The sequence below is a fragment of the Peromyscus leucopus genome, chromosome 3 (genome assembly GCF_004664715.2).
Source record: "Peromyscus leucopus breed LL Stock chromosome 3, UCI_PerLeu_2.1, whole genome shotgun sequence".
Lineage (NCBI taxonomy): Eukaryota > Metazoa > Chordata > Mammalia > Rodentia > Cricetidae > Peromyscus > Peromyscus leucopus.
In genome coordinates this window covers 3,298,423-3,323,140 of record NC_051065.1, presented here as the reverse complement: position 1 = coordinate 3,323,140, position 24,718 = coordinate 3,298,423, and the positions used below count along the sequence as shown (strand labels likewise).

The following is a 24,718-nucleotide window of genomic DNA, read 5'->3' as shown; positions in this document are numbered from 1 at the left end:
ATAATTTAAACATTCTGGACTTTAATAGATGATTGCTATTAAATTCACCTTTAGACAGGTTATTTTTATCTTTTTATAATGCCATTGTGGAGGATATTCTAGAGTAATATAAGTTAACACCCTCTCTGTAAAGGTGCAAAATAAGATACTTGTTTTGAAATTTAGTTGCGGAAAGTGAGTGGGCCTTCCAGCAGCATTGAGATGATTTCTTTTCTGTTAATAGCTATAAAGCATTGTGTCTCTCCCCTATTGCCTGCCGTATTACTGTCTGCCAGGATGCTAACAGCAAAATCTGATGCACAATGATGTGAGCACTTTTAAAAATTTGATCGCTTTTTATAATGCATTCGCAACGTTTGGCCTGTCTTTATATACCTGAAAGAACAATTTGCTATATAGCAAAATCTTTGTTTATACTGCTAGATACATTGAAATATTTTTATTACAGTAATTTAAAATCAACAACATGAAAAAGTTGTTATGTGTACTTAACACATATGCATTTCACATATTATCAGTGCAACATGTCATGTGTTAGAAAACAGTCAGCTATGTTAACCTTCAGGATTGGTTTACATTGTTGTCCTGGATATGGTTGTGATTTCCTTTTGTTCTGGTTGTTTTTGAGGGCTGGGTATTGAACCTAGAATTTTGGGCATATTGGGCAAGTGCTTCTACCATTGAGCTATATATATCCTTAGTCCCCTGATTTTCTCTTTAATAATATCATTGTATGTATTTTTAGTCTCTCAAAATATCTTTCTTAAGGAGATTCATGAGTGTAGCTGGGGGAAATCTAAGTACAGCTAGTGTGGCTTAAAAATAAAAGAAGGTAAACCTAGTCTATTGGTTCTTATACCCAACTTTCAGTATTTTTCTATGTAGCTTGGATTCATGAGCAGGATCTCCCCATGTGCTAACAACTCCAACTAGCTCCAGGATTTACAATTACCCATCTATTTCATAAAAACAAAGGAACAAGATGACAAAGATCAACACTAAAAAAACTCTCTTCGAGGGTTGGAGAGATGACTTAGTGGTTGAGATCACTTGCCGCTCTTATATAGGACCTGAATTCAGTTCCCAGCACTGATGTTCTGTGGTTACATCATCCAGTAACTACAGCTTTAAAGGACCCAATGCCATCTTATGGCTTCACTGGGTCTGTGTACACACACACACACACACACACACACACACACACACACACACACACACAAATAAAATCTTGCAAAAACAATGAAAATCTTGCAGAGTAAGAGTCTGAACTCAGGCTTTCATTGTACATGCTGGTTACTGACCTATTCACCGTTGCAGGCCACTTGCAATGTTCTCATAGATAAAACTCAAGGCATGCATCCTGGGAGCTTGGTTAGTTCTGCCCATACTACACACACTTCTAAAGCAGTAGATAGCTTTCTAAAAGGAAAATAGGCTGTGGTTACCAGCAGTCAGGAAAATGAATGCTACATAAAAACTGTCATGTATGTATCATAAAACAGGGATGCCAGATTGAGAACAAGAAAGCAGGACACCTAATGTAAATTTCAAATAGAAAACAGCATAGTCTTTAGTATTAAGTACATCCCCTTTTGAGTTTGGGAGATACTTAAAAATTTATTTTCCATTGATTTAAAATTAAAGTTTAAGGGGCTGGAGAGATGGCTCAGAGGTTAAGAGCACCAACTACTCTTCCAGAGGTCCTGAGTTCAATTCCCAGCACCCACATGGTGTCTCACAACCATCTGTAATGAGATCTGGCACCCACTTCTGTATACATAATAAATAAATAAATAAATAAATCTTTAAAAAATTAGATTTTAATTGAATATTGTATACTTTATCTGGTACTCCTAATACCAAGTATATAAATAAATTCAGTAAGCAAGTTAGAGTAAGTAATTTTATGTCAGAAAGTCACCTGAGTCTATATAAAATTATGAATGATACAAGTATTGCATGATTGCAGCAAAAATAAATGTTAGATTTATGATTAAAATTACCATTATCAGAAACCACAATTTTGACCTCAATAATTTAAGCATGTGTCCTCATGTTTTTTCATGGGTTTAGTTGATAAAATTTAAGTATCTCTGTTTTCTATCTGACCATCTGATAAAACCTATTTTAGGAACACTGGTTTGCCTTCTGTGGAAAAATACATGACTCTGTGTAGACATTTGGTTTTGTCTCCTGGGCAATGGCTGCTACAAGGCTGCCTCGATTCATCTTGGGAGCAAGTGTCTTGGGATGTTATTAAGAGTCTCGGAATGTATTTTCCTCATGTCGCCCAGCAGACTTGTGGAAGGCAGGCAGATTCATCAGTGTGTACCCGCACCACCCCGATCTTTCTAGGAACACTTTAACTGTCATCTCTGTTGCATGTAGTCTGGGTAAGAAATGTCTATATAGGAAGATAAGTATATCTTTAAACAGGCGGGTATGTGACTGAAGTCAGCCAAGCAGACACTTTTCCATGAAATTTGAGTTTTACAAGGAAATATTAGTCCCAAACCAAAGGAGAAACTGATTTATCCCAGCGGTGGTTTTGATGGTTATCTGGGGATAGTGGTCTAAGCTCCTTTTGGTTATGATACCAAGCAAACAAAGGTACCCTCATTTCTATTCTAAGATTTGTATGAACTTTCCAATTTTTCTTTTTATATACTAGAGGCTTTTTTTTGAGACTCACAAGCCTTTCTAATTATATGGCATGTTATTTTTGACACTTTAAATTATATATCAGTGTATAAATCTAACATAACAATCAAGCAATGTCACAGTAGAATTGCTATGACAGAGTCACAATGAGGACACACAATGAATTTTTAACCTGTTTGTTTAGTCTGTTATTTCCCTTAAGGAGAACTATGGGTTCAAGTAAGGGTATATTCCTTTGTTAACCTGTCTCACTGAATCAAGTGTCTACTATGTTCAAAATATAGTGTAATAATGTTCATTAAGAACATGGTTTTGAATTTCAAAAAGTTCACACTGCAGGTTGTATTCCATACAAAGTCAAGTCTGAGATGGAGTTTCATGATTAGGTTATCATAGAAGAGTGACCATAAAATCTGTACTGTAGAGGAGAGGAGAGTGAAGCAGGAGGAGATTAAAGTCGGCCTTGAGTAATGAAACAAATCCAACAGTAGTTTTGGTCCATCCAGGGGACTCTCTGGAGACAAAATGGTCCTTCAGTGCATTCTCAAGATGGCAGTAATCATTAGTAAATGCCAGCAGCCAAGAGGGGCACAGCCTTGAACAAAGGGGCTATCTGCGACCAGAGGAATCCTGAAGGTACTGGCAACTGAAAACTGTTTGCCAATGATCCTTCAATAATCTGGAACAAGTTCTGGAGAGAAGAGCTGGGTGATGGGTCACTGTGTCCACTGCAGTTGGTCATCTAGCACAAGGCATTCTGAGATGCAGACATATGACTGCACTACAGTTTCAAATAATCCTCTTGCAAAGAAGCTCATCATAAGAACAGCTACCTCAAAGGCATATAGGAAAGAAGTCTGAAAATAAATGCTTACATTAGAAGGCAAAACATGGTATGTAGAGTAGTGTGATTTTCTTTCTTTCTTTCTTTCTTTCTTTCTTTCTTTCTTTCTTTCTTTCTTTCTTTCTTTCTTTCTTTCTCTTTCTTTCTTCCTTCCTTCCTTCCTTCCTTCCTTCCTTCCTCCCTCCTCTCTCTCTCTCTCTCTCTCTCTCTCTCTCTCTCTCTCTCTCTCTCTCTCCCTCTCCCTCCCTCCCTCCCTCCTCTCTTTCTTTCTTTCTTTCTTTCTTTCTTTCTTTCTTTCTTTCTTTCTTTCTTTCTTTCTTTCTTTCTTTCAGACACAGGGTTTCTCTGTATAGTTTTGGTGCCTGTGCTGGATCTCACTCTGTAGACCAGGCTGGCCTCGAACTAACAGAGATCCACCTGGCTCTGCCTCCCAAGTGCTGGGATTAAAGGTGTGCACCATCACCGCATGCTTTTATTTCTTTAAACAACATAGTTATTGAAGAGACAGGACTTTGTTAATAGTGTATGCAGTATTGAGAGGCTGATGCAGGGGATCCAGACCAGGCTACATGGTAAGACTCTGTCTTAAAAACAACAGCCTAACAAGTTTTTTGTTTGTTTGTTTGTTTTGAGACAGGAATTCTCTGTGTAGTACTGGCTCTCCTGGCTCTCACTCAGTAGACCAGGCTGGCCTTGAACTCACAGAGATCCTCCTGGCCTCTGCCTCCCAAGTGCTGTGATTAAAGATGTGTGTCAGTACAGCCCAACTACAAGTGTTTTTTTTTTTAATAAAGGCATATAATTACACAATTACACAACAAACACCAATTGTTTGAACTGCATAAATAAGACCTTTATTTTTTACAATTATTTATTTTTAAAAAAAAAAACCCTAATACATTCTCCTTACTGATCTCATTTTACCATGGGCAAAAGAAAAATTTATCATCAACAGTTTGTGGGCTGGCATTTGCAAATCACCATCATAGAGATATATTTAAATAAACAAATATCATCCTTGGCTACAGAGTGAGTTCAATACCAGCCTGGCCTACATGAAACTAAACAAAACAAAGCAACCCACAAAAGGCTTTTTAGAAGAGATGGCACCAAGGCAGGGCAGTCTGGGAAGAGAGGAAACAGACTGAGTCAGGGGTTTCTGGGTGAGGGAGGAATGTAGGTAAGGCACGAGGAATGAGGTGAGCAGGATGTAATGACACAGACATGTAGCAACCCTGCTCAGGAGGAACATGCATCATGACAAGGTGACTAATGACTAATTGAGAATGGATACTAGAGTTCAGTGGGTTCAAGTAATTCAGCACACAACTGGTTAGAAGCAGAGACTTTTGAGCAAACACCATTACACACTCATGCTTAAGTGAAAGTTGTCAGGCATTCAGGAAATAGATCCACATTCATCCATCCATTTACCAAACATTTGCTTCAGACCTGTTGTATGTGCCCGTCCACCTGACAGTGGTAAATGGAGGGTGAACGGCACCCTCCCTCAAAACCCAGGCCTTGCTCTTGCTTTATGTTCAGGTGCGCCCTTGCCTGGACCTCAGTAACCATGGCCTACTCAAGTTGCCTTTTTTTCCCCTAGTGAGCTTTCATCACCACGATCTGGATCAGGTGCCTAGCTTTTGTTATTGAAATAATACAGCTGTTAAGTAATGGATCTTTCCTGTTCCTCTGAATCATACTCAATTCTGCAGTCAGAGGAACTCTCTGAGATGCCAATCAGATTGTGTCACGGATACGTTAGTATCTTCCATCCCCTTCATGATGGAGCCCAGTTCTTTGACATTCCTCAAGGCTTTTCCTGATCTGTCTCATACACCCATCACCTGTCTCCTTCCTCCCACAAACTCTTCAGTTCTTTGAACAGGTTTTTTTTGTTTGCCTGTTTGTTTTGTTTTTATCCTTCTGGGACTTCTGAGGCCCTTTGCATCTGACTCTTCACCTCAGCATTGCTTGTCTTCCTAATGTCTTTTCTTAGGTGGCCTTGCTTCTGGGAAGCTTTGTCAGGGTTAGAGTTCTCTTCTTTGTGCAATTCTGTAGTGGACAGGTTTGAAAGGGTGCCTCTTATTGGTTCCTGGTTCCCTCCATAAGCAACTTGAGGGCAGGGAAGCATGTATCCCTGGAGTCTAGCTTCCTTCTTGGTACACTGTAGGTGCTAAGTAAGTACCTGAATGATGTGATGACAGAATGATAGAACAATTCATCAGCTCATTTAAGAAAGCATTGGCATAAAGCTGGGTGTGGTGGTGCATACCTATAATCACAGTATCTGGGAGATAGAGGGAGGATGACCAGGAGTTCAAGGTTATCTTTAGTCATATAATGAGTTCATATTGGCTTACAGGAATCCCTGTCTAAATGTAAGCCCCCTGCCCCCCCTCCCAAAAAAATAGACAAACAAAAATGAAGCTCTTATACATCTCTTTAAAATGCCAGAAAATGTTCTTACTACATTTTAGAAGTAAATATACAGAGTAACCAATGGTTTTGTTTTTATTCCTCATCCACATCTACAACAGTACAAAATGTGCAAGGCTTTTTTCTGTAAAATTCTGAGTGCAACCAATCTGTGGCACAGGCTTAGATTTAGCTTCCTTTATTCAAATCTCTGGATTTTGTTTTGTGGTGTTTTTTTTTCCTCTCCATAAAAATGAGAAACCAAAATAACCCCTTACCTTAAAAAAATATTTTTCCAGATCAGTCTGCAAATGAGCAAACTTTGCGAACAGCTAGTGTCATGATAAGCCTGCTAGAATAGCAGTTGGAAGGTCTGCCGCTGTATGCAATCAGACTGAATGCAGCTCGAGTATGGCCAGGACACCACATCTGTTTGAAAAACGAAGAAATTGAATTGGAAGCATTTCCCCAGGCATACGCAGTACTTATTAGCCCATAAAATATTTTCATAGGTATCAATATAGAAGTTTTCAATTTTTGTATGTTTCAAGAAAATTGCTACCCAAAGTAAGGTACAGTGCCATGTGTCTCTGAATTCTTTGTTATCTTAAGTTGAGAATAATTCCCTACTCGGCCTATTTAGTTAGTTTGTTATTTGATAATTTTAAACAGGTACGTAATGCATTTTGGTCACTCCCCTGCTTTTAAATCTTCCTCCCATCCCAATCAATCATGCTTCTTCTGACCAGTCCCTTTGCAGCCCATCCTGTTTAACCAGAGACATTTATGTGACTATTGGATTGGAACTACCCACTGGAGACTGGTGAGGTCACCAGTGGACACACTATTGAAGATAATACTTCCCTCTCTCAATGAATTTATCCGTGGAAATCATCAGGGAGGGCTAGGCCCCCTGAGCCCCTGCTTTTTCTAGTCCTGACTATGAACAGACCAGACCCACTCTTGCTCAGACCCAGTGGAGGCATCTGCTGCTGCTGGGTTTATGATGCCCAGAAGATGCCATTACACATCCTTACTCCCTATCCTCTGGGTCTAACATTCTTTCTTATGCTTCTTCTGCAGTGTTTCTTGAACCTTAGAGGGACTAGTTAGTACAAATGTCTTGTTTAGGGCAGAACATCATCACTTTTTCTCAATTGTACAGCCATGAGCCTTTGCACTCCTCACTATTCCCTGGAAAGAAAGGCTGCCCTGATTAAGGCAGAAAGCAGATTTTTTTTTTCTGTTAGTATAACTATAAACACATAGAAGGCAGCTTGATGCTATGTCAGTACAGCTAAGCATCAGTATTCAGTTCTACCTATGATCTTCCTTGCTATGAGATTTAGACCAGGTTTTTAGTAACATAGATGGATTCTCTCAGATCTCGTCAGAAAGTTGGCAATTCCTCCTAGCACTAATGTCACGGTTGTACATCTTGTCTGCAAGGTTGGTCTTGAAGATCACAGGTTCACAACTGGGTAAGACCATAGATGCTCTTTCTTCCCCAGCAGCCTGCTTAGTATTTTCTGGGACATGAAAGCTAGCCAGTAGGAAGAAGCTTCTCGCTCAGTTCAGGTTGATTTCTCTCTGTCGTGCAACCAAGGTACTTTCAGCTGTAAGGTCTTATTTAGTTCTTATGGGAGACCAAGAGAAGTGGCAAGAGGTTGTCTTGCTGTGGGGGCCTATGGGACTTACTAACCAATAACTGCAGGTGTTAGGGCACGGCTTCACTGGAGAAGGGGAAGTGGAGAACCGGATGCGGAGCTGGGGGCCAGCACCAAAGGCCGGAGCATGACAAGCAGGAGTAGCCGGCCAGGGTCGGGCCCCAGCTTGGTGGCCACACCCACTCAGAGCCCGGCTTCACCATGGCATGGCACCGGCTCTGCCACACTACCCACGCTCCGCAGACGCCGCTGGCCGTCTCCATAGGGAGGTATTCCACTCTTGGCACGGGGTTTTTGTTCAGTAACCTCCAGCTTCTTGAAGCAGTTTCATCCAGTCATGCAGGCTATTTCTCTTCAAAATATTTTTTTGTATTATGAATTATATTATTAACTTTGGTTACATGATAGTAGGCTCCACATGGCCTTTTCATGCCCCTTCATCTAGGTTTACCTCCCTGCAACCCCCTCGTCTCCCCATTCCCCAACTGCTTTTCACGTAAAGCTTCCCACCCCAGTATTACCAATCTCCATTTTTCTATTATCTACCTTCTATTATTAGCCCTCCATTACAGCATTCCCCTCTCAATGGCCTCTCTCCACTTTTCTGGCATCTACCAGTGCTCTGAACTGACACACAGAATTAAAGGTTTGAAGCTAGGCCCTCATATGAAAGAACGAGTGGTATTTGTTTTTCTGTGCCTGGGTTACCTTACTCAGTGTAATTTTCCCCCATTCCACCCATCTGTCCTGAAATTTTTAGTTTCATTTTCTTCCTATAGCCGAGTAAAATTCCACTGTGCATATGTATCATGTTTTCATTAACTGTTCACTGGTATTCCGCAGCTATTGTGAGTAGAGTGGCAGTGAACACGAATGAGCAAATTTCTCTCGAGTAGGATCCAGAGCCCATGCTCACTGGGCCTGTTGTGAAAAGTGGCAGGGCATGCCTAGGAAGATGGCTTTTTTTTGTGGGACAGGTGGCTTGAAGACCTTTGTTTTGGGCTACAACCAGAGAGGTCGAGTCCACCGGATCCTGAAATTCAGAAGCAGTTGTGATGGAGGACGATACGCTAGCTCTTCCCTGATCTTGCACGAGATCAGAGCCCCTGGGAGAGGCATTTGGGGTCAAATCTGGATGGCAGGCGAGGTTTGGGAACGGGGCATTTTCTACATTTTGGATCAAAACACATTACAGGGATCGCGCGGAGAGCTGTGAAACGTGGTGTCATTTCTGATCCTGAGGATGTCCAGGAGCCATAACTTTCGTCAGTGATAATGCATACCTTCAAGGGACTTTTCAACCGTGGCTGGGAGAAAGATTGGTTTTCATCACAAAAAGACCCACAGGAAACTTCGAAAGTATAGTTGGGGTAAGGGGGAATTTTGCAACAGAAATTCCCAGAAAGTATATTTCTGATGAAATATGAAGGAGCTCATTAAATTTTAGCAGTTACTATTTAACAAAAGCTCATTTGTATCCACAAGATGGTGAGACCATGGGGAATTTGGATGAGATTTGTGAAAGACTATATGGATCCAGTTTCTAAGACATACACTTCTACTGTGCCATTTCATGGGAGAATTTTTACCATCATTATTCATACTTATTGTGTACAAAACCGGAGGCAATGGCCACATGTGCTTTTTGAATACTGGAGACGTGTTTCATGTTTCATGCGAACTAAATATAAAATAGAAGTCAGAACTTTAAGACAGCACAAAAATCATGTAAAATAGCAATGTTTCTGTATTTCTCTGTCTACTCAATTTTGAAATAATATTTTTAATAGTTTAAGTAGAACATATTAATAAATTACTTCAGATGTCTCTTTAGTTTATTTCATGTGTCTGTTAGAATATTATAAATTATACATGTGGCCTATGTTATATACTTCTATTGGATGAAGCTGAGCAATACTCATTATATAGGTATCAATTGTATGCACTTATTTTATTTTTTAATTCATTAATGTAAAACTCTGAATTGATAATGCTGAAATTTTCTTAATGAAAGGTTCTATGTTTCTAATTTTCATTTTTTCCCCCAGGTGTTTAAAAGATTGTTAGGACCTGGTAGATTTCAGCTTTGACTGTGAGCCAAATTTACATTGTTATGAAGCGACTTTAGTTCAGAAGAAGTGCTAATGAATAACAGAATTATGTTCATTCTATCTTGGGCTCATATTTCCATCTCCTTGTTTTACATTTTTAAAATGGAAAATTTTAGAAAAGCATTGGACAGATTTAGTCAATAATGTTTTTACTTACTTCTATAAGGAAAAAAGTATTAGCTGATTACTAAAATGAACAATTATTATTTTCAGGTTCTTTAAAATGCAAATGTAATATATATATAAAATATATGTTATAGACTTTGATTTTGTAGCCCAGGCTGGCCTGGAACTTACATGTGGCACGCTCCCTGCATCAGCTTCCCAAGTAGCAAGATTTCTGATAGGAGCTACCACACCTGGCTTGAAGTAAAATTTCTACTGAAGACTTACTGTAATAATTGCAAGAAATTCTTGTAAACTTTGTAGGAAAATTACCAGGTAATTTCTTTTGACAAAATGTTACTTTACCTCCTTTCCTCCCCCTCCTCCTTTTTTCCTATCATTCTATTTTCATATTAATATTTTTGTAAACCATTTGAAAGATAGCTATAGATATTATACTTCTTTGCCTGAAAATAAATCAACATTTACTAAGAATAAGAATATTCTCTTATAAAACTATAATACAGTGACAAAGTTCACAGAACTTAGTGCTAACTTAGTGTAATTATCTGTTGTAGAATACATATTCAAAATTCACTAACCATCCAAGTCTATTTCAGGAGCCTGCATGGTAACTAATTTCCAGGTCTCACCTTCCTTCCTTTAATCTAGAACTGTTTCCTGTCTTCCTTTTCTTTTGTCCTCCATGATACTAATGTTTCTGTCTAGAACAATTGTTTTTCTTTTTTCTTTCTTCCTTCCTACCTTCCTTCCTTCCTTTCTTTCTTTTTTTTATGTGCATTGGTGGTTTTGCCTGTGTAAGAGTGTTGGGCCCCTGGAACTGTAGTTACAGACAGCCACCATGTGGGTGCTGGGAATTGAACCCTGGTCCTCTGGAAGATCAGTCAGGGCTCTTAACTGCTGAGCTCTCTCTCTAGCCCTCTAGAAGAACTGTTTTACATATCCTTTGAGGTCAGTTTCCTAGTGACATGGTGGAGGTAAGGAGCCCTTTGACAGAAGAGCGGAAGTCAGGCTGTGATCTCAGCATGGAGAGCTCAGGAGTGCATGGTGTCTGGGTGTCTTTTTGTGGATGTCTATTTGGCGAAGGTGAAGTACATGGGGCTTTTGCACATAAAATTGTACCATTTTCTGTTGTAATTAATCAGCAATCGACAGAGAAAACCTTTGTCTACCTAATTCCTCATTCAGTTTGCTTCACTACTTTTAGCCTGTATTGTTTTCTTGAATTACCGCTTCACATTTTTAAGCCAAAACAGTATACTCTAGCAGATTAAGTACAGTAGATACTCCAAATAAATTTTACTAAGTAAACATTAAAGATATTTGAAAAAGTGTGTGGTGATATTCTGTATATGCTCTAACAAATAAAGCTTGCCTGAAGATCAGAGGACAAAGCCAGCCACTAGCTAGCCAAAGAGGCCAGGCGGTGGTGGCACACACCTTTTATCCCAGACCTTGAGAGGCAGAGGGATCTCTGTGAATTCAAGGTCACCCTGGGCTACACCAGATTAATCCTGTCTAAAAGAGAAACAGCCAGGTAGTAATGGCACACACCTTTGATCCCAGTACTTGGGATCTCATGCCTTTAATCCCAGCAATAGGGAGGTGGAAATAAATGATATGCCTGGGCAGAGAGATGAATATATGGCAGGAAGAGACAGGAGCTGATAGCCCTTTTGGCTGAGGATTGCTTTAGAGGTAAGAACTAGTGGCTGGCTGCTCCGCTTCTCTGATTTTTCAGCTTTCACCCTGATATCTAGAATCTGTGCTACAGAAGTGTGAACCAATTCTACCCAGGAGATTATTTTTGCTTTGTTTTGATTTTGTTTTTTGAGACAGGGTTTCTCTGTGTAGTCCTGGCTATCCTGAAACTCACTCAGTAGACTAGGTTGGGCTCAAACTCAGAGATCCACCTGCTTCTGTTCCCTGAGTGCTGGGATTAAAGGTGTGCACCACCACCACCACCTAGCTGAGGGGCTTATTTTTGTTAAAAATTAAGCTATTTATCAATAATTATATTGTTTATTTTTATTGAATTGTAACTGGTTTATGTAAGGTTTTGGATTCCATATTTAAACTAGCTATTATTATTTCCAAAATGAAATAAAAATTGAAAAAATCCTTAGTATTAATTTGTGTATAAACATTAGTGGGTATAAACTACATAAACCCAACCCAATGGGCCTCTTTATAAATAAGGTGTCTTGGGCTGTGGCTGTAGCTCTGTGGTAGAGCACCAGCTATCATTCACGAGGCCCTGAGTTCCAGATCCAGGATTGCAAAAACAATTTGAGAACTTTCTTTTTAAGGTCTAATGCAATGTTGACATTTTAAAAAGAGATGTTTAAAAATTAAATTAAATTAATTATTAAATAATTTTACATCCTGACTGCAGTTTCCCCTCCCTTCTCCCAGTCTCCCCCTCCCTGCCAATACTGACATTTTTTTTTTTTTTTTTTTGATTTTTCAAGACAGGGTTTCTCTGTGTAGCTTTGCACCTTTCCTGGAACTCACTTGGTAGCCTAGGCTGGCCTCAAACTCATAGAGATCTGCCTGGCTCTGCCTCCCAAGTGCTGGGATTAAAGGTATGCACCACCACCGCCGGGCTAATACTGACATTTTTACAACCTGGAAATATCTTGGGACAGTGGCAATGAGGAAGAATTGAGACTGAGTGAGATTCACTAATTAAACCAATGACAAATCTTTTGTCATTTATAGGTTTGAGATTTTCCCATTGCAACAGGGGCCCAGACCTTAGCACATGACTCCATGATGGAAGTACCAGTCATGCCATAAAACTCAGCACAAAGACATCACCACCTGCCTTTCTCAGGTGAGTTTTAAGTACAAAAACCATGTTCTGAGGTGACGTACCTCAGTTAACAAAAATCGTTAGCCAGAAATGGAACTATCGGAGCAAAAAAATATGGTTAGTATATTCATAGACTTTACCAGAACTATGGACTTGGATAGATTAGGTCATTGTTTTCATTTTGGCAGGTGGTGAATATGATATTTAGTAATTAGAGAACTTAAATTTGCTTTAAAACAACATGGTAGGGTAAATAGCAGTAAAAAGTGAAATGTCATTTTCCTCTTAATTTTGAAGCTACAGTATTGGTTGATAGTGATTATTCTTTTGAGTATATTTGAGCAATTTTAAAGTAAAATTGTTTTTTAAAGTTTTATCACTAAACGGTTTAATACTGTGGACCAAGGAGACAAGCCTGTTTTAAATTAAAATTTTAAATTAGTATGTATTAGATATCATTATGACATTTTCTCAGAAAGTGTATTTTAGTGATGTCAATCTTAATTGCCTGAAGTGTCATAATCACCTAAAGCCTGTATTAATTATAGAGTTTTGCATTTTATGCAATCATCTCCTAAGGAGTTTAAACTCGTTTATCTTGGCTGACTTTTTGAAGCATGAATACTCATTATCTATTGATTTGGCCTCTGGGAACATCTTATAGAAGTTTGCAAATTAAATACAAAACTAATGAAGCAAGTTATTGATTTAGCTCATTTGTGATAAGTTTTATGACAGATCATTACATTAACTTGTTTACTGTATTGTTATATTGATGCAATCAGTTGCTTTTATTCAACAAATAAGCTGTCAAAAATTAATTCCACCGAGGATTTGAGCAAGCAAGGATTTGAAGCAAAGACCCCAGATACATCGTTCTTGCTCTTACCCACTGCACAGTTACTTGCCCAGGACAAGTGTTTAATTTTTTTGAAGCCTTACATTCCTATTTTATAAAACAGGGGAGGGGACTGTCACTTGGAAAATAAGAAATGTCAGCCACTACTATTTCCACCTGTGTTTTTTAAGTAACAAGGAAAATTTTCTTGGGATTATTGTATAAGAACATATGAAATCATCTGAACGGCTAGCAGAAAGTATCAAAAGAATCTAGAACTCTCTTTCAATACAGTGGCCATGAGCCAGGTAGCCAGAACTACAATGTGCTACAAGTGTAAAACACACACCAGGAATCACAAGTATTTCTGAACAGGAATATTCAAATAGCTCATTAATTTTTTGTGTTGTTTTAAATTGACATAACAACACCATGGATGCTGAATAAGCTACTGTTAGAATTAACTCTCATTATTTAAAGAAGTTAAGGTGTCTATTGAACACATACTATTGAATCGTGGCTCTCACTGAGATTCGAGGAACTGGCTAGTTTGGAACTTGGGTTACTTTTAAGTGGTGATTCTGCGCTGAACCCTTTGCACTTCACATAGAAACCTGAAAACTGTTACCATCCTATGGTTGGAATCATTTACCATGTGGCCCATCCTCAAAATATAAGAGAAAGAAGCTGTTGTTGATCTTGTTGTCTCCATGTTCTGAGTGAGATGGCTTCCAGGCAAGAAGACAGTGTTCTTTAATTATCATCTTAACTGCTAAATGAGAATTTCCACTGTGTGCTCTTCTCTCCAGCAGAATAATCTTATCATTTAAATTAAACAGTTTCAGGAAAAGAGCAATAGAAATGTTGAGTACACTTGAGTTTTTTTTTTTTAAACACATCATTACATCATAATGTTTGATGGTTTTATGACCCTCCCTTTGCTGTTATTATCAGCACAAATACAAATATTGGATATGGATTAGCATTAAGTTTTGTAAAGACTACTTTAGTGTAGCTTTTCTCAGTGTATTCCAAAGTAAACAAATCCCTACAGAGCAGAAGTTATCTCACATCCTGGTTTCCCTTGCATAGTTGCAGTCCAAAACGGTCGCTCTAGCATAATTCTTAACAGCTTCCCTCTCTCTTAAACTTGTGCTAGCATGGGCAACAAATTATATGAACATCCTTCACAAGAAGCTCCTAGATGAAAATATACTGTTAAATAATGTTGGGAAACAAATCATCTTCCATCACATCCTAGAAATGTGTAAGTATCGGCATCAAAGAAGTGTTAGGCATACTTAACTTAGTTTAATTCTATGTTTCCTAAACTTGTTTCCTGGTGTAATTCCTCTTTTCATGTAATAAATATTAGTATCCCACAGAACACACTTAAAGCAGTGCAGGATACTCAGAGATTTTTTTTAAACATTCTTTAGCTAATGACTTTCTAGTGTAGAAGAGTTTGTATGCACTTTCTGTAATTAGCCTCTCTCATGTTTTGTAGGCTGTGGCAATGAGATAAATAGTTACCTGCTAAATTCATGATTACAAACTCTGAGAATATCTCTGAAATTCAGATTCAATTTAAGTTCAGTAAAAATTCAAATTTTGCCTCTTATATGTGGTTTGAATGAAAATGGCCCCCATAGACCCATAGGGGGCGGTGGTATTAGGAGGTGTGGTCTTGTTGGTGTAGTCATGGCCTTGTTGGAGGAAGTTTGTCACTGAGGGTTGGCTTTGAGGTTTTGGAAGTCCTAGTCAAGCCCAGAGTTACTCTTCTTCTGATGCCTGGTGATCTGCATGTAGAGCTCCCAGCTACCTCTCCCGCAGTGTGTCTGCCTGCATGCTGCCATGCTTCATGCTGTGGTTACAATGAACTAAATAAACCTCTGAACTGAAAGCTAGCCCCAATTAAATTCCTTCCTTTATATGAGTTGCAGTGGTCACGGTGCTTCGTCATAGAAATAGAAACCTTAACTAAGACATATACCAAGCTGAGGGTTATAATAAATAATGTAAAATAATTAAATAAATAAGTAAAGATGACTTTTATCCTTAGCCTTTGAATTAATAAGTGGATCGGTTTGACTACTCTGTGTAATGTTTTCTTATTTTTTGGTTGATTGTTTTCATGGTTGGAGTTCTGGATCTTGTCAGATTACAGAGTGGGAGAGTACGAACTAGCAGAACAGACTGATAGGGCAGTGCTGGGAGGACACAGAAGCCTTTCCCAGCTGCGCCCTCAGGTATGAGAACACAGACATCCGAAGACCCTTGCCTTCAGGCTCCTCTTGGTAGTGCAAAAGAAAGGATCTGTTTGAATCCCTGGGGAGCTAATGAAATCACCAGTTTCAGCTTCTGTCAGCAGATCTGGTCAGTGACGGGCCAAATCTGTGCAAGCCTCTGACTGTCTACTTCTGGGTTCCGTGCTGGAGAAATTGATCCTGGAAAGAGCTTCTGGAAAGACAAGCATGCAGGCTTAGGTAAGTAAAAGGGTACAGTTAGAACCCTGAGGTGGGTGAAGGTGACATGCCTGGGAAGAAGATGTAGACTAGTCAGAGAATGCCACAGAGCTAAGATTTACCACCACTTGTACCTGAAGGTGAATGGGAATGTGCTCACAAACAAGAGGAGTCTAATGTTGTATGGAACACACCCACAGGCTGGGATTACACAAGAAGGTTGGGTTGGGTTCAGGGTCTCTCAATAATGGGGGACAGACCACCAAAGTCTATTAAACCAGAAGCAAACTTTATTCCAGAAAAAAATAAATAAATAAAAATAAAAATAAAAAACTAGTGGTAAACTTGAAATGGTAGAATTATTTAAAGCCTAATTCTAGGTAGCCTTAGGAAAATGTATCTTAATTATTTTTGAACCTGTATTCACCTTGTTTTTTTCAAATATCTTAAGTTATATTTTCTTCTTCAAAAAAAAAAAAGAAAAAGAAAAAAAGAAAAAGAAAAGAAAAGAAACCCAGCTGTGGCCAGAAGACAGTAGGAGAAAAAAAGGGTGGCACTGAACTCAGAAGAAAGGCTTTTAATGTGGAAGGAGTAACGATGAGGGCAAATGTAATATGACTCAAAAGTATCTCTTGAACATACAAGTGGCAGTTGAGTAGAAATCTGTCTTGTTGGATAATAGGGGCTGTGAGGGTTCATTTTCATTGTCAAGTTAACCAAGTTTGGAATCACCTAGGAGATACAGTTTGGGGCATATCTGTAAGGACTATTCTAGAGAAGTTGAACTGAGCCCAGCTCTGAAATTGGGTGGCACCATCCTATGGCCTAAGGTCCAAGGATAAATAAAAAGGAAAAAAGGAGAAAGCAGCTGGGTGTTAGCATTCATCTACCCTTGCTTCTTGACTGTGGGAGCAATATGACCAATTTTGTTAAATTCCTGCCATATTGGGTTGATTATATGCCCTCAGACCAATGATTCTCTGTTGGGAGCCCTGCGGTCTAGTTTTGGACCAGTATATGAATGCTTGTCCAACAGGTCCAGATGAGGTAAAAGTCCACAGGGACAGTCTTACTCGGCAAGGACCAGTGGACTTCAGGATACTGCTGGGACCACGCGGCCTGCATTCTCTCTTCTCTCTCATGATATTGATGATTCTCTTGGTGGATTTAGTGTCATTTTGTCAATCTTGCATGGAACAGATGTGATCGTTCCTGGAAACCCAATTTTTCTCCAATATTTTCCCCTAAAATTCTTTGGGAGCTGATGCTTCTCAGGTTTCTTGTCTGGGGAAGCCAGCTGTCTGAAAGAGCCTGGGAGCTGTTCTGATTCAGAGCTGACAGGATCAGAGGCAGATCACCCCTATTTCTGTAAATATGTTTTGAATGATATTGTTGTTCTTGAAAATGTGTGCCTATGTCAATTACCTTTTAGTTTTGTAAAGACAGGATGCACCCAACTCGATATTTGGCCAAGCCAGCAAAATGATAACTGTTGTTTTGGGTTTAAAGATGTTTTAATGTTAAAGTTGGGAAAAACACATTTGACATATTTGTTTTTGCTGGGGGTTAATGGAGGATAGAAAAAACATGTTTGTTATTATGGAAAAGCATGCTTGTTTTTGATGTATAAATAAAGATGGCTGGAGCTATTAAAAAAAAAAAAAAAAAAAAAAAAAAAGCTTACCACAGAGCACAAAAGCTTATCAGCTAGCTTCGACCACAGCCTGGGTTCGGGATTCTGAGGCTGTGGCAGTTGGAGGGGGGTTATAAGCCACTTTTTATAGTAAGGGTTCGGAAGGCATTAGGAATGGAGTGCATGCTAGCAGTCACATAGAAACTTCAGGCATGAGGTGCATGCTATAAGTCACGAAGAAACAACTATTAAAAGTTAACTTTGGTCCAGGCAGTTGTTGGCTCTAAGGGGCAAAGTAGGGGGGGGCGGTTAAAAGTTAACCCCTGGCTGTTGACAGAGGACCTGGCTGTAAAGCAGAGAGTCATTGTTAGAAGTTAACCTTTATGGCTGATGACTGTCAGCTTTCCATCTCTTAAGTTTATAATTTTAGATTTCTATATTCCTGGACCCTTCAGTTGAAGCTCCTGGCTAGCCATGGGGAGGCTCCAGACGTCTACAATCCAGCAACATGGTGAAGAGCCAGTGTCAGTCAGCTTTGCATCATGGTGACTACTAAATACCTGAGATAAATGGCTTTAAAGGAAGGGAAGCTTGCCTCACAGTTACTATGGTCTCAGGCCTTAGTCACCCGGATCCATTAATTTGGGCAACAAGGTAAAAGAGAACATCGTAATGGGGACACATGATGGAGCAAGGCTGGTTTACCTAATGGTGGATAGTGGAGAGAGAGACGGAGGTGGGCTTGGGACAATTTGTACCCCTCAAAGTAATACCTCGGTGATCTACTTCACCTAGGCCCTACCTTCTCACTGTAGCCCAGTCAGCTATGAATTTATCAATGATATCAATGGGCTAATCCATTGATGGCGTTAGCACTCTCATGATCTAGTCATTTTGATACTGACCTAGCTTTAAACACATGAGCCTTCGGCAGTAATCCAAATTCAGACAATAAGAGAGGCCTTTCAGGCTAAGGAGAACATCAAAGCTCTGTCCAAGGAGGCAGAGACTAAGAAATAAAACTCTGCCTCTTGAGTCTGCACATTGTGACCTTTGTGATTACACAAAGTAAAAAATTTTCAATGAACAAAAAAATAACATTTCACCTTCTAAGATACAGAAACAAGGCACAGAGATGAGATTGCTCAATTATCTCCAGGATCATTGTAAAATATTTCCCTAAAGGGATGCTAGGCAAGTAAAGCTTTGAAGAAAATTAAAATGCCAGGGTGTGTGCATTTTTGCGAAGAGAACTACACAGAGCAGCAATCCTAGTTAAGTGTGTGTGTAAGGCGTGTTCTCAGCTGCTGGGAACAGGTTAAGGAGTCAGGGAAATGAAAGTGTAAAGACACAACGGGGATTAAAATACAAAGATGCTTTATTATTTAAGGAGACTAAAGTCTGACCTCTGGTTTTAACTACTCGTACTGTAAGACACCAGTCAGTTCACTGTGATACAACACAAAGGGACAGTGAAACCTTTAAGAGAAACTTCCTTAGGTGTGGTAAACCCGCACCTGAGAAATAAAGTGCTGACTCACCACCCTGAGCAACAGCGTTGGGACACACCTTTTCAATAAAAGGAGCAGGAGTCTCATAAACTATTTTAGCAAGACCTTCCTCCAGGAAGTACTCGGTCACTTTATGGAGTGTGTGTGTGTGTGTGTGTGTGTGTGTGTGTGTGTGTGTGTGTGTGTGTGTATACATAATAGCAACACGATATTTTTCTAAATGAAAGTTTAATTCTGGGCTTTGAATATCCTTTAGGTTTTCATCAGTAGAATAAGCAATTTTCCTGGTATTTTAAAGGCTTTTCTAGTTTATCTTTTAACAGTTTTTTAATTTCGTTTTTATTTGTGAAAGGTTTTATTATGAAAATTTTTATTCACGAAAATAAGTTGTCATAGCATATGCCCTAGTTCAAAGTGACCTAAGCCTCCCGGCAGTCAGGGCTCCAGTGCAGCGAGCACAGCTGGCGGCAACATCACAGTTGGGTTTAAAACCCTTGCTGTGGGGCCCATTGAGAACCTCACACTTTCCACCAGCTGGGAAGCTGCTCTGCTCAACTAGAAAATGTGCCACAAGCCTCACAGTGACCTCACCAGAGGTCGGGTCAGGGGAAACCAGAAGTTTAGAGGTTTTACAGCTGCTGACAGAGTCCTTGGAAAGGATTATTTTGGAATATTTCTATTTTGCGAAAGAAGGGAACGAGAGGGGTCAGAAATAGGAAACCAACAAGAAAAGAAGCCCGTCAGCACTCAAAACTGATTACTGGGGAATTACTTTGTGGCAAGGAAAAAAAAAACAAAAAAACAAAACAAAAACCAAAAACCAAAACCCCACAGAGTTCCAGAAACTTCATTTAGTGACGCTTATCCCAAAGGGCTTTTGTTGGGTGTATTTTGCTAAAATAAATGTGCTTACCTTAACTCTGTAATGAGCTTTGATTTGCTCTTGCCAGTTTTCATGATGGTTGCCAACTCTATGGAAAACAAGAAACCTTCCAGGGCATGGGACACCCGGCAGTGGCAAGGCAGGGTTAAGTGGCCATCACCCTTATTACTGTAACTATTTTAGAATAAAGTCAGATACTGAGCTGTGCTCTCCATTGGCAATGAGAAGACTCTTACTTATAGCAGACTTCCTGAGTTCAGGAAAGGAACCATGGTTCTCCCTAGTCCACACCAGTTGGTGTTTGACTCTCACTCTGTCCTATGCTTTAACTGTTGTGGCATAACCATCTATTAAATATTAACTGTGTTGTTTTCTTGGAATATACTGAAAAACTCTCACTGGGATTAAATGGCCATGGTGCCTGTTTTATGGCATACTGGGCAAAGTGTAAGTTATAATTCGGGGAACTGACACTCAAGTTTCTACTTATTTAGTGTTTGACCACTAACTTCTTGAGGAGTATGAACTCCTCAGTCTCAGCTTCTCCGTCTTTAAAAAGGGGGTCGATGACTGCAATAGATTATGCACCAAAGTATCTCATTGAAGCAATAAAGCGATCCCCACTGATGTCGCATTTCTTTCTCAAACCTCTGCTTCCCCTTCACTTCTTGTAGATCCTTCACCTCTGAATTGGACAAAAGTGTAGGGCATGGAGTGCTGGATGCTGACCTACGAAAGTGCTGAACCACAGATCATACTGAAAATATGTTGTCTATGTACGCAGCATTTGACCTGCTCTCCTCCAGAAAGTGAAAAGTTTCAGTCCATTGTTACCAAAAAAGTCAAATTCTTGTGTAGAAATAAAAAGACAAAATAAAACTGTCCTTGCAAGAATCACTTACCTTTTCTGAGCTGTTTGTATACAAGTAGTTATAAAATAGTCCAAATCTCAAGATTCCAAAATACTGGCTCATAATAGTCCTTAATAGGGACATGACTCATCTTTAAAAAATCTTTTAGATTAATTTTTAATTTTTTTGTTTGATTTCCACACATGGACATATTGTATCTTGATAATATCCACCCATACTTCTTCTTGCCCTCTTAACTTCTGCCTACCCCAACATTTCTCACTTCCAACTTCATATCCTTTTTAAAAAGATCCATTGAGTCAAATTCATGCTGCTCACAGGTACATGGGTATGGAATCATACACCGAGGCAAGGGAAGTATACTAGAATTTAAAAATTTAATTTTGGAATAGGCTTCTAAGTGGTACTATTCCTCCAACCCCAAAACTGACCATACCTTGACCAAGAAGAGTCAGACAGAAAAGGCAGCATTTTTCTAAGCCAAACTTTAATTACTAACATTATATTTTGCATTAGATAGTGCCCAGAGCCTAAGCTGGTCTAGAAATCTCTATGTAGCCAAGGATTTCTTTGAACACCTGATCTTTTGCCTCTAATTCCAAAGAGATGAGTTACAGGCATGCACTAATATGCCTGGTCAATGTGATATGATCAAGTATTCTACCAACTGAGCTAGCTACATTCTCAACTACTAAAATCTTTATTATGATTTTCATATCCCCTAAATTCTCAACAACCACTTAGATTCAAAGAGATGTCAGATTGTGCTTACCAACCATGTCCAGGGTTGCTTGTAGTCATTATAATTGTTTTCATGAATATCCACCTCCACACATTGAGTGTCTTACTATGTTCATGATACTTTTCATATAATTAAAAATCCTACAGCTCTTTTAAGATATTACTTTTTCCTCCTAGTTGAATAAAATTAATTATAAAGCTATCTGATTCTAAGATACTAGCGAAACAAAATTAATAGATTATTAAACACAAGCATTAGTTAAGACATGTTCCAATTAGGAAATACTAACATGACTAAATACACCTTACTATGGAAATGTGGTAGCTACTTTTTCTTGTGAGAAACTCTAGCACACAATACTTCCTCTACTTTGGTATTTATTACAAGTATATCTGTATTTACAGATCTGTATCTAGTCTAAGTATAAGGGTTATGAATTTGGTGCATTAGGTAATAGTGAAATAGAAATTATTATCCTTTTATTTCAAAATATCAAAACATCTTGTTCTGAATCCCTTGGTCTACCTACCTAAAATTAATTAATGAAACACAGCGCATTCTATACCATCATGGAGGAAGGATTTTTGAGGGTTTTTTTTTTTCTAGTTGCCTAATTACTATATACCAACTGCTCACTCTCATGTAACCTATTTGGAGCTTGGCTACTTTATTCTGACACTCAGCTCAGTCCTGTGGCCCTTCTGGGATCAGAAAGCTAACACAATTGGGATTGAGTAGCTAATACATTTCTTTCCATCATTTTGCCATGGGTTGGATTTAATTAGTTTACACAATATCAAGTTTCCTTATGGCTTTTTCATACGTGACTTGTTTGGCCTTATTCTTTCTTCCTCTTTTCTGCTACCTCCAGGCCTCCAGCTACTTAAACCTCAGAGAGGGAACAGGACTCACCCCTCACAATCCCAGGAAATCCCCCTCTAGGACAAGTCAGGCTCTACCTGATTCAATTACTTCTTTCTACTCCTAGATGAGGACGTATGTAAACTTCAGATAGGCTGAACCAGAGAGTAGTTGTCAGAAAGACAATGGGTTGCATCTTTTCACATAAGAGGTAGGAAAAGAGATGGAACAGCAGGGCAGGAGAAACCAAAATAGCAACTGGGCAAGATGATGACTTAATAGTTGTATTGCTTGTGTGTCCACTCCCAACAGGCAATCTTGAGCTAGGAGGTGCGCTTCTTCATAAATAAGTCCTCAACACTTAACACATGACACCCCATTTACCAGTACATAATGACTCAAAGAACTGAATGAACAGTGAGTTATTATTACTATTTTCTTCTCTAACAAACATAAGAAATTTTAGGTTACTTAAAATATGTAATTAGTTGAACTAGGCTCAAGAACACATCTGTTCTCCGCCTATAACATTTTAATGTGTTTCCCTCCAGATGTACAAGGCAAACATTAAATTGCAACTTCAAAATTCTGAGGTCTAAAATAGATCCGGGTTCTGCTTTTTACCCCGAGAAGATGTTCAATCTTTTTGTGTCACATATTGTGAAATATTCTGAATTTAGATGAAAAGTACACACTGTTCATTCAGGGCACAGAAATATCATTGAAGTTAAATGTTTGGTGGGTACACAGATCTCATATTCTGCTTTTGTTACATTTTTAGCAGTCAGTTTCTATCACTGATTAATATCAAGAACATTTTGTGTGAGAACTAGGAAGTACCCTGGTTAGTGTGGAGTCACCTGTGTACATTTCAAAGCCTGTAGTTAAAAACAACAACAACAACAACAACAACAACAACAACAACAAAAACTACCTCTACTCATAAAATTCCCTCATTTAAAATATCGTTTTATTCCAGTAGTCAAGCTCGTTTTTTTAGATAGACGAAGTCTACTGTGCTACTGAGTTCTTCCTGCCAGGATCTACTTTGTCTTCCCCGACAGACCATCATCTATAAAAGATGACAGTACACTGATAGAAATTATGTATGGGATGTGTTAGGGCACCAACTAAAGAACACAGCTAAAACGCAGGAGACTTAAATGAACCACTGGACTTTACTTATTCATCCCATATTTATCTAGACATCTTCAACAAAGAGCTGTAGCAGGTTACAGCAAAAAATATGATTTATTAGTAAACACCACCCTCCAGGGGATTGTTATTTCTATGAATGGGAATAACACAAACACACAATAACTATAATTGAAATTTGAGACAGGAAGTGATGAATAGTATTACAGGAACATAGCCCAGAAAAGGAAGGGACAATATTCAGATCGAGGAATTGGCCATTTTAGTCTTGAAGGGCCACTGAACTGTGCCTTAGTGAGTGGACTGTAGCATTATTTGGACAAGAGGGTGACTAGGAGGGAAGGTATTGTGGTTTAAGGAACACCTTAAACAAACAGACTGTAATGTGAAAATCATCTACCCCAACGATGGTAAACAACATCATATTGCCCATATAGGTGCTTTAAATGTGCATTTTTCACTGAGATAATGGAAGCTGTCATTACAAAACATATACTCTATTATTTCCTGTTTTTTTAAATATTCAAAAATTAACTAACAAAAAATATAGAGAATAATCCTGAAGTCTCTTTGATAGCTTTCTATATTTTTTTATTAATCTAAATTATTTCTTTAGAACAACTGTTGTATTATAGTTCTCTAGAAATCAGAACCACATATATAAACATATATATATATAGTATATATGTATTTATACATATAAATATATGTGTAAGTGTCATGAATTATGAACAGGGCATCTGAGAGGAGGAAATAGCCATTTTTTACGTATTTAGGCAGTTCATTATGTTTCATAAGCACTTATGGATATATAACATTAAGGAAAGGAATGTATGACTATCAATGGTATTTAAGTGAGTAATTTAAAGCACAGAGAAACTGGGGATCTTGAAGGTTTGGAGCTGGAGGGGCACAGGTGGCAACAGAATCAGAACTGCTATCTTCTGATAGGGCACCCAGTGAGCTTGCTGTTGCACCCTCACTCTTGAATCCTAAATCTCCGCAGCATTTATTGTATTTAATCATTTCTTGTAACGTCCTTCATGATACATTTGTTTACACATGTTCTAGATCCAACTAATTTGAAGGGATGTTTATTTATGAAAAACGTTA

The 24,718-nt window shown here is 38.8% G+C and overlaps 1 long non-coding RNA gene across 1 annotated transcript; it reads left to right on the top strand.

Annotated features, from left to right (window-relative positions):
* The first annotated feature begins 12,368 nt into the window (after window positions 1–12,368).
* LOC119087571 lies at window positions 12,369–22,027 on the top strand. Its single transcript, XR_005091029.1, has 4 exons — window positions 12,369–12,666; window positions 14,643–15,969; window positions 18,037–18,235; window positions 20,650–22,027. It is a non-coding gene; the product is annotated as an uncharacterized LOC119087571 (long non-coding RNA).
* The last annotated feature ends 2,691 nt before the right edge of the window (window positions 22,028–24,718 follow it).